Below are 14305 nucleotides of genomic sequence, written 5' to 3' on the forward strand. Positions count from 1 at the left end.
AAATGCATTCACTCTGCCCACCGGTAAAACATGGCTCAGGAATGCCCTGGGCTTTGGGCAACTCCTCCTCCCTCAGAAATGATTAATAATGTGGTATTCCCTCCCTTAAGGGCAAAAATGGACATAGGAGTAAAATAGTAGAAATATCCTTGTTTTACATATAACTGAAGTTTCCCCTTTTGGGAAACAAAAGTGACACTTTATTTAGGGCACAATCCTTACAACAGCCCCATTTAAATGTACAAATTACCCTTTGAGCAGAATATATTAACACCTACTGTGTTAGGGATTGGGAATCAGAGATGACAAAGATGTAGTCCCTGCTCTCAAGGAGCTTACAATCCAGAAAGGGAGACAGACACCCACCTAAATGAAATAAAGTTCTATAATAATAACAATGACAATAGCTGAATGTCCATGGAACAATTACTCTGTATAGGTATTATGCTGACCACATTACATGTTTTATCTTGTTTAGTCTTCACAACAATCACACTAAGGTAATTTTAGTATTCCCAGTTTTCAGATGAGGGAGCTGAGGCTTAAAGAGGTTAAGAGCTTGCCCAAGTCCACACAAATAGCATGAGGCAGAGCCTGGAGTCACACGGAGTTCTGATTAAAGTCTCTGTGTGCAATCACTACATGATGTTCCTACAATAGAGGACAACACGGGTGCTACAAGAGCCCAGGGAAAGGCAGTCACCCTGATTGCTGGGGTCAGGGGAGGATCATAGAGAAGCTCACACATCACTCTGTGAATGCTTGAGCACCTATTAGGGACCAGCCAGTTAAATTGCAGAAAGAGGGAGCATTAGTAGGTCAGGTGTGCACAGGATATCTCAGTGGGAGAGGGAGGGGAGGAGGATGCTGAAAGGGGCAAGAGGAGTGGAAAGGGGTGATATGAAGGCTGAACTTCACAAGTATATATCATTAAGCTCATTCACCTCAAGGTTAATCCAGATATGTTCAATAATGACCACTATTGAGGCTGGTTGATATAAAAATATTTATCTTTGAGGAGAACACAAATGAAAATATCTAAGAGAGGAGGGAGGGGGAGACATCAGGGCATCAGGAGCCGGAATCTCAACCATCTGGAATCCTACTGAGATTTGGCGGCCCATCCCAGAGTCTCAGGTATCTTGCCAAAATATTTTTGAAAGGAGAAAAAAAAAATAATGTTGCCTGCTATAATAATGCACTGGAAACTCCTCACATTGACATTTACAGATTTCCTGCCAATGACCCAGAGAGCATATAATGGATGGATAGCAAAGGCAGCAAGGGGGAAAAAAGCAACTGAGTGATTGAGTTGTGCCTCCTTGGGTTTTTATTATCATTGCTGCCTTTAGCCATATGCTTTTCAAAGGCACTGACAAGCCTGGACCAATTTCAAAGGAATTCCTAAACCCAGATTTCAAAATCATCATTGCATCTCCGGATTGTCAGTGCTCTGTACAGGAAACATAAATTTATGTAAGTTCTTAAATGTTTCCCCTAAATGTTGATCAGCCTCTCCTGTCAATACATGAGATGCCTCGGATGTTGAAATAGATGCTAATAAATTGCCAATCCAGCTTATTGCCAAGTAATGAAAAGCATTTCTCTTCTTTGGAATAGGATGTCTTACCACTTGAGTGGCTTCCAGAAGCTGCATTAAAAAAGGAATAAGATGGTTTCTTTTTTAGCCTGGTTGTTCCTTACCACCCCCACCCCCACTGCCACTCTTTAAAATGGAATGAAAACAGATTCATTCTGGTGGGAACGCCGGTTTTTAAGTACAGGATGGACTCTGTTTGTGCTGCAGCTGTCATCCAAGACTTTTGTCATTCTTTGCCACCACTGGATATCCTAGATGGTATGATTCTCCACTCATTCCAGGTCTTTCCCTATCCATTTTCTTGTCCCCCTTCTCCATACCAATTTTGCTCAATCTTACGAACAGAAAAATTAAACCAGAGGCTGATGAATTAGGTGGCTGATGAGTCAGGAACAGAGTCTGGGAGAACCCACAACCAAGTGGGACTCTGGAACACTGCAGTGTCCCTGACTCCATCTCTATCCCAAAGGACAGCATGCTGCTTTGCAAGAATGATGGTGTCATACTAAAGGCTCTGGAGAACTAGAAGCCACAAGTACACTGGGTATTTTGGTAAGATTTGTGTGAAGAGAGCAAAGCAAAGGGATAAATCCTGTGAAAATACAGAAGTCTTTTACTTTAGAGAAATTCTTGGATGGATGGAGTGTGCAGAAATCTGGGTTATTTTGGGATATTCCATCCAAAATGAAAGACAAGTTGCTTCACCTTGTGCCTCATCACTGAGAAGAAGACCAATGTTTCAAAGACACCCTTGAATTTTGGAGGCAGCATAATAATATTTTAACTCTCTGCTCCACACTACTAATTGGATAACACAAAATACTCCCCAGGAACCAATACAAAATCACATTCAACACCTTGAGATGAAAGCATGGGACTATTAAATTCTTTTCCCAAACACATATTGTGTGTCAGGCATTTTTCTAAGTATTTTATTCATGTAGTCGTCACAGGGCACACATGTCGCATGGCAGAGTGAGTATTTGAACCCAAGCATGTGGCTCCCAAGTCCATTGTTCTTAACTACCATGTTCTATTGTTTTCATTTTCAGAGCTGCTAGTTAATCTTGGAGATTGCAATTTCCAGGTGATGCCCATTCCTCATCTAGTCTATCATAATTCCAGGATTCTTTGACCTATGAAATGAATGATAAATTTAACTACTGCCTACGCACCCACTTAGAATAGTGAGAGGTAGGAATGAGTAAGAGGAAGAAATTTGCCATAAATAATATTTTAAAGGAAAGGAAAAGGAGAAAGTAATTATTCAATCTTCAAATACTCAAGAAGTAGTACATAAGTATGCAATTAATTAAGAATATGGTATCTACACATATTTGTCCCTTTTTCTTCACTACCACAATTGGGGAAGTATATAGCCTCCAGGATTTAAGGATGAATCCAAAAGCCTATAACTTCTAAAACAATATTTTTTCAGCATTTTCCTTCAGAATTCTAACGTCAGATAAAGCAGTGCTTCTTGTCCATGTCTCACACAGCCTTGAGTACTTTAAAGCTCTGGTGTGATTCTTCCTTTGGCTGCACTTAACATTCTACCCATGTGAGAACATACTTTGCTCCCAGCCCTGAGCTACCTCCTCAACTTCTTCTTTCACTCCTCAGTAAATGGAGGGTCCCCAAAGTCAAAGTTTCAAGGCTTATTTTGTAGAACTCTCAAATGTGGTAGAACAAAATTTTCCTATTATTTTTTAATCCCCCACTGCCCTCTAAAGATGATGGAGTCTTTTGTTTGCTAGGTTCAAATGAAGTCATCATCCTTAGTATAATAAGAATATACATATATACTTCTACATTCTTGAGGATAGAATGTAAATGCTGGGAGGGGTATAGGTATGCAATTTTATTTCTTTTTCTGTTTTTTTTTTGGCCACACCACGTGGCATGCAGAACTTCCCCAACCAGGAATTGAACCGGTGTCCCCTGCATTGGAAGCACGGAGTCTTAACCACTGGACCACCAGGGAAGTCCTAGATATGCAGTTTTAGATACAGAGGCTAGAAGAGAAAAAAATTACTGTGTTTACAGAATAAGGAACTATAAAATAGAAATAATAATTTCAAGACATAGGATTGTTTTGAGGGCTAAATGAGATAATTTAAAGTGTTTGGGTAATAATATCCCTTATATGTGGAATCTAGAAAAATGGTAGAGATGAACTTATTTGCAAAGCAGAAATAGAGTCACAGATGTACAGAACAAACATGGTTACCAAGGGTGGGGGGATGAATTGGGAGATTGGGACTGACATATATACACTACTATGTATAAAATAGATTACTAAGAAAACCTACTGTATAGCACAGGGAACTCTACTCAATGCTCTGTGGTGACCTAAATGGGAAGGAAATCTAAAAAAGAGTGGATAGGGACTTCCCTGGTGGTCCAGTTGTTAAGAATCCGCCTCCAATGCAGGGGATGCAGGTTTGATCCCTAGTTGGGGAAATAACATCCCACATGCAGCGGGGCAACTAAGCCCACGCACTCTAGGGCCCACGCACCACAACTAGAGAGAAGCCCACGCACTGCAACTAGAGAAGCCCGCGCACCACAAGGAAGAGCCTGCATGCCACAACGAAGATCCCACTTGCCTCAACTAAGACCTGATGCAGCCAAATAAATAAATAAATATTAAAAATTAATAAATAATAAAAAGAGCGAATATATGTGTATGTATGACTGATTTACTTTGCTGTACAGCAAGAAACTAACACAGCATTGTAAAGCAACTATACTCCAATTAAAAAAGAAAGTGTCTGAGTACAGTTCTCAGCACAAAGCGAGGGCTGAACCAATGTTAAAATGTTTTGCACTGCTATCATTGTTGTTGTTGTTGCTATTATATACTGCTGTTGAAAAAATATGCTAATGATATAAATAGAATCAAGAAGAGAATCAAAATAAGAACTAGAGAAACGTTTAGAAGTGTTATTTGCAGTACTAATTTAAACATAGAGATAGAAATAAACACAAAAATCTAAGGTTATCAAATGAAATGTATACGTTATAAACCTTGACAATGGAAAATAAAATAACATGTACTAAAAGTCAGGGAATGGGAAGAAGTATAAAAATACTAATTTGTTTTAGGTGTGTCTCTAGAATATAGCATACAGTTGGCTTTTGCTTGGTAAGCCAACCTGAAAGTCTTTTTGTCTTAATACCTAAATTTTGCTCATTTACATTAATTAATATGTTGTGTTTCGCTTTGTTTCTGTAATATTTTAGTCTTCAGTGCTTTTTAGCTTTAAAAATATTTTGCTCTGTTTGCTTTGTTTTCTTTTTCATTGCAATTTTAACTGAGATAATTGTAGATTCACATGCACTTGAAATAATACAGAGAACTCTCATGTACCCCGTATCCAGTTTCCCTCAATGGTAATGTTCTCCAAACTCTAGTACAATATCACAACCAGGATATTGTCACTGATACAACCACCAATCTTATTCAGCTTTCCTCAGTTGTTTGAGTGTGTGTTCCTTCTAATAATTTGGAAATTAAACATTTTTATTCTAATTTTTAGCTTTGTAATTTTAAGTAACTATCTTTTAAAAATTGATATTAATTGACATGTAATGTTGTCTGAGTTTTAGGTGTACAGCATAATGGTTTGATATATGTATATATTGCAAAATGATTATTAGAATAAATTTAGTTAACATCCATCACCCCACACAGTTACAAAACTTTTTTCTTGAGATGAGAACTTTTAAGACCTATTCTCTTAGCAACTTTCAAATATACATACAATACAGTGTTGTTAACTGTGGTCACCATGCTCTACATTACATCCCCATGACTTGTAACTGGAAGTTTATACCTTTTGACCACCTTCACCCATCCCACAGCCCTACACCTGCCTCTGGCAACCATCAATTTGTTCTCTGTAAATATGAATTCAGTTTTTAAAAATTTGCTTTATTTTTATTTTTTAAAATTAATTATTTTATTTTATTTTTAAAGGGCTCTTTTTTTAAAATATAAATTTATTTGTTTATTTATTTATTTTTGGCTGCTTTGAGTCTTCGTCGCTGTGCAAGGGCTTCCCCCAGCTGCGGTCATTCCTCGTTGCAGTGCGCAGGTCTCTCATTGCGGTGGCTTCTCTTGTTACGGAACACGGGCTCTAGGCGCACAGGCCTCAGTAGTTGTGGCTTGCGGGCTCAGTAGTTGTGGCTCGCGGGCTCTAGAGCGCAGGCTCAGTAGTTGTGGTGCATGGCCCAGTTGCTCTGTGGCATGTGGGATCTTCCCGGACCAGAGCTCAAACCCGCATTGGCAGGCGGACTCCCAACCACTGCGCCACCAGGGAAGTCCCAATTAATTTATTTCTTTGGCTGCACCGCACAGCTTTCAGGATCTCATTTCTCTGACCAGGGATTGAACCTGGGCCACAGCGGTGAAAGCCTGGAATCCTAACCACTAGGCCACCAGGGAACTACCAAATGCAGTTTTTTTAGATTCCACATATAAGTGAGATCATACAGTATTTGTCCTTCTCTCTGTCTGATTTCATTTTACATAAAGACCTCAAGGTCCATTCATGTTGCAGCAAGTGGCAGGATTTCTTCTTTCCATTGTGTGTATCTTTATCCATTCATCTGTTGATGGACACTTAGGTTGTTTGCATGTCTTGGCTATTGTAAATAATGCTGCAATGAACATGGAGATGCAGATATCTTTTCGATAGTGATTTCATTTCCTTCAAATCAGATCAAATCTAGTGAAGGGAAGTCCATATTGTTGAGTTCATACATAGTATCCATCCCGGCCACTAGGACTACTTTGTTCAGGTGCCCATGCTCTGGACTGCATTCTAAGCACCTGCTACCCATAGAAATTTTCTGTTTCTCCACTGAGTTCCATGAGCTACTACTTTCCTTTCCCCCAATATTAATTGAAATCTCACTGCCTTTTGGGTCACCCCATATAGGGTCACCCTATATGAGGGTGACCTCATATAGAGACTCTATATGAGGGGTCCTTCCCATATAGGGTTGCTGTAATCTTCCATTGACTTTTATTACAGCATATGTCATTGTTACGAAGTGTTCCAGAGGATCACTTGTGTTCCAGACATATTCTTCTCTCACTCAATGTTGTGGCAGTGTTCCTATTTCTCTTTGATAATACTATTTCCCTTTGGTAATCCCCAGCCAAACAGTAACCTCCTTTTTGTCCTGCTAATCCAGGTGCATAAGGAGCACAAAATGGCCAGGTGACAGTTTCGACTTTCAGTTCAGTGGAACCCTTGTTTTGTCCAATGGTGGAAACACTAATTCCTTGGGTACAAAGACCTCTTAACCAACAGGGCCAAAAATTGAAGGAACAAGAAGCAAACATTTAGATTTAATATTGAAAAGTAACACTGCCACTTTCATCCCTTTGGCTCTCAGATCCATGTATTCTGACTGTAGGGGAAAGAGCACTGTATATTAGTTACTAGTTCAGAGCATGTATAGCACCCACCCCTTTCCCCTGACTGCCCCAGTTTTTTGCCAGCCAGTTCACTAACTGAGTTTTAATTGGACAGTTAACCATTCTATACGTTCAGTTGTTTCTGGATGATGAGGTACATGACAAGACCACCAATTTCTGTATGTATTAGCCCATTGCCTTCTCTGCTAGCTAGAAACAATGTTGTGCAGAATACCATGACCAGGAATAAGGCATCCAGTAATTTCAAGGATGGTGTTTGTAGCAGAAGCATGATAAGTAAGAAAGGCAAATCCATGTTTAGAATAAATGACTATTCTAGTATAAATACCCTGGCAGAGATCCAATAAAATCAATCTGCCACCACGTGGCTGGCTGGTCTGATCAGGTTATATTACCATATTAGGTGCTCACCATTGGTTGGTTTTGTTGGTTGGTTTGGTTCTTTTTTCCCCCCAGCTTTACTGAAATATGACTGACATATAACATTGTGTAAGTTTAAGGTGTACGACATGATGATTTGATACACGTATATACCGTAAAAATGATTACCACAATAAAGTTAGTTAACATATTTACCACCTCACATAATTATCATTTTTTGTATACATGTATATAACATTTCTTTATCCATTCATTCATCAATGACACTTAGGTTGTTTCCATGTCTTGGCTATTGTGAATAATGCTGCAGTAGAACATGGGGGTGCAGATAACTCTTCAAGATAGTGATTTCATTTCCTTCAGATATATACCCAGAAGTGCAGTTGCTGGATCATACAGCAGTTCTATTTTTAATATTTTGAGGAACCTCCAGCTCCATACAGTTTTCCATAGTGGCTATACCAATTTACATTCCCATCAACAGTGCCCAAGGATTCCGTTTACTGCACATTCTTGCCAACATTTATTTCTTGTGTTTTTTGTATTTATATTACTATCTTAATTTTCCATTTTTCTAAATAGTCTATTAATTCCTCACTATGAGCAGTGGTGAAATTAGTATATTTCTACTTCCTTCCCATTTCCTCTACTCTCTTCCCCCCCTCCTAATTTTAATTGATGGTTTTATTTTCATAGAGTTAAATTTTGTATTGTTAAATATAATTCTCTCACTTGACTTGGCAGCTCTGTAGCCCAAGCTATTAAAGATGAAGAAACACATTTTTGCTGCAATGTATTTATACTTTATCCTACCTTTGTGCCCCCCTTTCATCTGAACTTTTGTCAGTTAGATCATTTCCAGATCATTTCTAATCTGCTCTTCAGCCATATTCACTGCATGTGTTTTGTCTTGGTCTATAGTAATATACATCCAATGCTCTCTGCCAGTTCTTTTGTTGCAGCTTTTCCATCATCCCTTGGTAGGCCCAAGTTTATACTCCAATAGAATCCTCCATTTGAACTCATAGGAATTCTCAGAATTCTTTTATGTTCGAAGCTGTTTATCTGTTACCTATGTACTTGAATGACAGTTCGGCTTGGAGTAAAATGTCATGTTTATTTTCCTTGAGGTTTTCCTGATTCTTCACTATCTTACAGCATTTAAAAAGTTGTGGTGAAGTCACAAGAAAATCAAGTTATTATTCTTGAGGAGAGAGAGAGAAGAAATGAGGAAAGAGGACTGAAAAATAAAAGAGGTTATTTTTGAATTTTTATTTATTTTCTTTTTGACTGCATTGGGTCTTCGTTGCTGCCCGCCGGCTTTCTCTAGTTGCGGTGAGCGAGGGCTACTCTTCCTTGAGGTGCGCGGGCTTCTCACTGCAGTGGCTTCTCTTGCTGCGGAGCACAGACTCCAGGCGTGTGGGCTTCAGTAGTTGTGGCGCGTGGGCTCAGTAGTTGTGGCTCGTGGGCTCTAGAGTGCAGGCTCAGTAGTTGTGGTGCACAGGCTTAGTTGCTCCACGGCATGTGGGAACTTCCCGGAGCACGGATCGAACCCGTGTCCCCTGCATTGGCAGGCGGATTCTTAACCACTGTGCCACCAGGGAAGCCCCCAAAAGAGGTTATTTAATAATATCAATAAAGAAATAGACGTCATTAAAAGGAATAAACAAAAAGAAAGTTGGGTAGCAATCTTTGTGTCTCATGAAATATCAGTAGATTCCTAGACAAATATAATAATAACAGACAAAGAGTATCATCATATGCTGGGAAAAGGAACCACAGGACAAGGACATATAGCCATCATGAACATGTATGCAGCAACATAGCCTCAAAATATATAAAATAACAACTGACAGAACACTGAGAGAAATAGATTACCAATTATCATCAGAGATTATAACTACAAGTTGATAGATCAGCAAGCAAAAAATTAGAGATATGGAAAATCTGAATATCATTAATATCTAGCTGCTAAATTTATATCAAACTCTACGCTAAACAGAGAATGTATTCTTTTTTAGTATATGTGTAATATTTATAAAAATTTACCATATACTAGACAACAAAGTAAATCTTTAAAAATTCCATAGAATCAGTATCACACAGACTATTTTCTGTAAAGGACCAGATAGTACTAAATATTTTTGTCTTTGCAGGCCAGACGGTATCGGTCTTAACTACTCAACTCTGCAGTTGTAGCACAAAAATAGCCATAGATAAGTGAGTCGGTGTGTTCCAGTAACTTTTTTTTTTTACAAAAAAAATGGTGTTGGGAAAAAATTTTAAAAATTTAAAAAGTGGTGCTGGACAAATATGAAGCATGGACTTTAGTTTGCTGACCCCTGGTGTAGGCTAATAAGGACATTCTAGAGGGTAATAATATAATCTGTGGCTTAGTAATCCTACTCTGCATATATATCACAAAAGAATTCTCACACAAACTCATAAGGTGGGGGGGCAGATCTGGAGATTTCAATGCTCTTTGCAGGGATTTGGCGGCAATCTAATGTTGATTTCTGGGGAGTTGGATAAGTAAAATGCACTGGACATACCCCAGGGAAGACTATGTAGCGTGTAGAAGCAAGAGACTGGATGTGCCCAAGCAACACGAATATAATACTAATAACAGAGTGCTGAGTCAAAAACATGAGAAACAGAATGAGGTCTAAAACAAAATAATAATTTAAAAAACTCTTAATAAATTAGGAATATGGGATTAACAGATACAGACTACTCTACATAAAATAGATAAGAAACAAAGATTTCTGTATAGCACAGGGAACTATATTTTCTGTATAGCTCAGGGAACTATCAATAGCTTATAATAACCTATAATGAAAAACAATCTGAAAAAATATATATAACTGAATCACTGTCAAAACCTGAAACTAACACAATATTGTAAATCAACTATTCTTCAATTAAAAAATACACAAAACATAAATACATGTTTTGTGAGACATGTATGCAAAATGTATGTTATACATGTGTATATGTTAACCACATTTGAATGTGTTATACACACATTATACATGTATGTTATGTATAATGTATGTTTATATATCTCTCTCTGTGCATAAAGGATACATTATAAATTCATTTAAATACTTGCCTGTGTGTGTATGGGGGTAGATAGATTTTGGGGAATGAGCATAAAAAGAGAACAAACTAGAAAGTGCTTTGCCCAGAACAAGCACGATAATGGTCATAGATTATCTCCGCATCTGAGGTCCAAGATGTTACAGATCAGTTGTAGAGTGTTTTCAATTACTTATACTCACTTCTCTTTGAGTGCATTGTTGTTTCACTGTCTTCCCATTTAGCAATTATAGTTTGATAATTACAGTTTAAACAGTGTTATAATGTTGTGATTTATCTTTTGATAATGTTTCGGTATAGCTAGTTTTGCAAAAGCATTACTTGTTTATGACTTGTATCTAGTTAGAACCACATAATCAATTGCTCTAATTGATTTGGTTCCTAATGTTACACTGCAATCAACAAAATATTGCCCAAGTATGCATAGCCCCATGAACAGTATGAAACAAAAATGTTCAAATTTTAAAACTTGGATGTACACTTTAAGTATCTTACACTTTTTATTTGTCAATTATACCTCAATAAAGCTGAAAAAAGCTTGATTAAAATCTTATCATCAATCAGGACTTCCCTGGTGGAGCAGTGGTTAAGAATCCGCCTGCCAATGCAGGAGACACGGGTTCGATCCCTGGTCTGGGAAGATCCCACATGACGCGGAGCAACTAAGCCCGTGCGCCACAACTACTGAGCCTGCACTCTAGAGCCCACGAGCCACAACTACTGAGCCTGTGTGCCACAACTACTGAAGCCCGCGTGCCCAGAGTCCATGCTCCACAACAAGAGAAGCCACAGCAATGAGAAGCCCGCACATCGCAACGAAGAGTAGCCCCCACTCGCCACAACTAGAGAAAGCCCGAGCGCAGCAATGAAGACCTAACACAGCCAAAAATAAATTAATTAATTAATTTAAAAAAATCTTACCAATCAAATTGTACTTAATTTTAAAATTTATTGTACATATTTGTCTTTGTTGTACTCAATGACTAAAAACATATAAGCTACTATTAAAGACTTTGAAATAGATATTACTATCCATAGCAAATGAAATTGTTCCTGAGAATTCTTTCAAAAACAGATTTGGCTTGAGGGTTGAACTTATTTACTATCCCAGTCCAGGGGAAAGGATCTCACATTTATAAAGCAACTACCATAAGCCAAGCACTATACATATGTTATTTCAATTAATACTCACAACAAGTCTCTAAAGTAGGCAGTATAATCCCATTTTATAGATGGAGAAACTCAGGTTCATATAAATCAAGTAATTTCCCCAAGGTCTCATAGCCGGTAAGTGGTGATGTTAGAATCTAAACTGAAAAAACACAAGTTTTATATCAATATTCAAAGTTTAAAACATGATGACAAGGTTTGTATTCTACCATGGTGGTATGCACAGCCCATCTCTCCTGCTGATTGCAACTAAGATCACTAGACAAAACACAAAAAACCACTACCTGAGGACTCTGAAAATTAAAAAAAATTTTTTTAATTAAAAATGCAAGCAGATTGTGGAGGAAAGTAAAAAATTGGAGAGGCAACCACCATGGGGTGAGCTGCCCTTTGTTTCCCCTCTTTTCCCTTTTGACCTTGCTCTGTGGATGAGCCCTGGTTGTGGAGAAGTATAGAGGCACCTACAGCTAAAATGTGATCAGAAACCCAGTGTTTAGGGCCAAAGAAACCAGGAAAAGAGTCCCTGCATGCCCGATACTATGGAGTAGAATCCTGTATGGAGAGACCCAAAGAAGGAAATCCATTAATTCTATATATGAACCCACATAAGTCTTAGCACAAGCCCTGAGCTATGAATGCATGGACAGATGCCAAGGTTTGAACCACATGATCAAATATTTGTGTCTAACCACTGAAGAGCACATATGCAGAACAGATGCAAACAAAGGTGGCGAAGGCTTGGAGAACTAAAGCAGAATCTGAACCACCTGAACAACTTTCAGAATAATCTCTGTTTTGCACCTGAACAGGTCAGAGGCAAAGCAGCATTACAGAGGCTTAGAGAACTGAACTGCGATTTGAACTACCAGAGAAGGTGAGGCAAAAAGGTTGATTGTCTGCTAAAACAAAAACATAAACATTCTCCAGAGGACTTTAATAGAATCCAGAATCTATCCAACATGACATTCACAACTTCAAGATACAATACAAAATTCCTCAAGATAATAAAGAACCAGGGGGACTTCCCTGGTGGCACAGTGGCTGGGAATCCACCTGCCAATGCAAGGGACATGGGTTTGAGCCCTGGTCTGGGAAGATCCCACATGCTGCGGAGCAGCTAAGCCTGTGTGCCACAACTACTGAGCCTGCTCTCTAGAGCTCGCAAGCCACAACTACTGAAGCCCGCATGCTTAGAGCCCATGCTCCGCAACAAGAGAAGCCACTGCAATGAGAAGCCCGCGCACTGCAACAAAGAGTAGCTCCCGCTCGCTGCAACTAGAGAAAACCCGCGCACAGCAACAACAACAACAAAAAAACCACCAACACAGCCAAAAATAAATAAATAAATAAAATTAAAAAAAAAAAAAAAAGAACCAGGAAATGTAAATAATTCTTGAGGGAAAATACAGTTGCCAAACCCAAGATAACCCAGATGGTAGAATTATCAGACAGAAATTCAAAAGAAGCTGTTATAACAAATATATAAGTATATAAAATAAGATTATAATAATCTGTATACATGCATATATAAAAACAATTATATTATATAACTATTATAACGATGAGGTAAAGAAAAATATGCTTATGTGAATGAAGAGAGAGTTATTCTCAGCAAAGAAATAGAAACTATAAAAACGAACCAAATGAAAAGTGCACAGCTGAAAAATACAATCTCTGAATGAGAAACTCCCTGGAAGTGCTCAGTATCAGAATAGAGATGACAGAGGAAAGAATAAGTGAAATTAAAGATAGATCAACAGAAATTATCCAGTCAGAAGAACAGAGATTGTTCTTGTAACATAGGTTGAAAAAAAATGAATAGAGCTTCAGGGAATCTGTGAAAAAGTATCAAAAGATCTAATATATGTGTGATTGCAGTTCTAAAAGGAGAAGAAAAAAAGGTTGGTACAGTAGAGAATATTTGAAGAAACAATGATTCCAAATGTCCTAAATTTGGTGACAGGCGTAAATTTACAAATTCAAGAAGCTTAGCAAACCCTAAGCAGGATAGACTTAAAGAAAACCACACTTAGAATCTTCATAATCAGAGTGCTTAGAACCAAAAATTAAGGAAAATCTTGGAAACTAGCTAAAGAAAACAAAACATTACACACAGGGAACAGTGATATGTTTACAGGTTTTTCATCAGAAATTACAGAGGCAAGAACACAGTGAAGTCACTAACCCAGAATTATAGAGCCAGCAAAACTGTTCTATAGGAATGAAGGTGAAATAAAGGCATTTTCAGGCAAAGGGAAACTAAGATAATTCATTGCCTGATCTACAAGAAATGCTAAAGAAATTCTTCAGGTTGAAAGGAATGTTACCAGAGGGAAATTGGGATCTTCAGAAATGAAGAACCACATAAATGATAAATAGGTATGTAAAAATAAACAACTACCCTTTTTCCTCTATGGTGGAGTTTTCAATGGATGTAGATGTTATGCATATGATAACTATATCATATAGATCAGTGGTGAGGGGGTTCTAAATGGACCTATATAGCTGCAAGTTTTCTATATTTTATATGAAGTGGTACAAGGTTAACTCTGAACTGTACCCTTAAAATGATTTAAATGGTACATTTTATGTATATTTTACCA

The sequence above is a fragment of the Eubalaena glacialis genome, chromosome 14, assembly GCF_028564815.1.
Source record: "Eubalaena glacialis isolate mEubGla1 chromosome 14, mEubGla1.1.hap2.+ XY, whole genome shotgun sequence".
In the NCBI taxonomy this organism is placed as follows: domain Eukaryota; kingdom Metazoa; phylum Chordata; class Mammalia; order Artiodactyla; family Balaenidae; genus Eubalaena; species Eubalaena glacialis.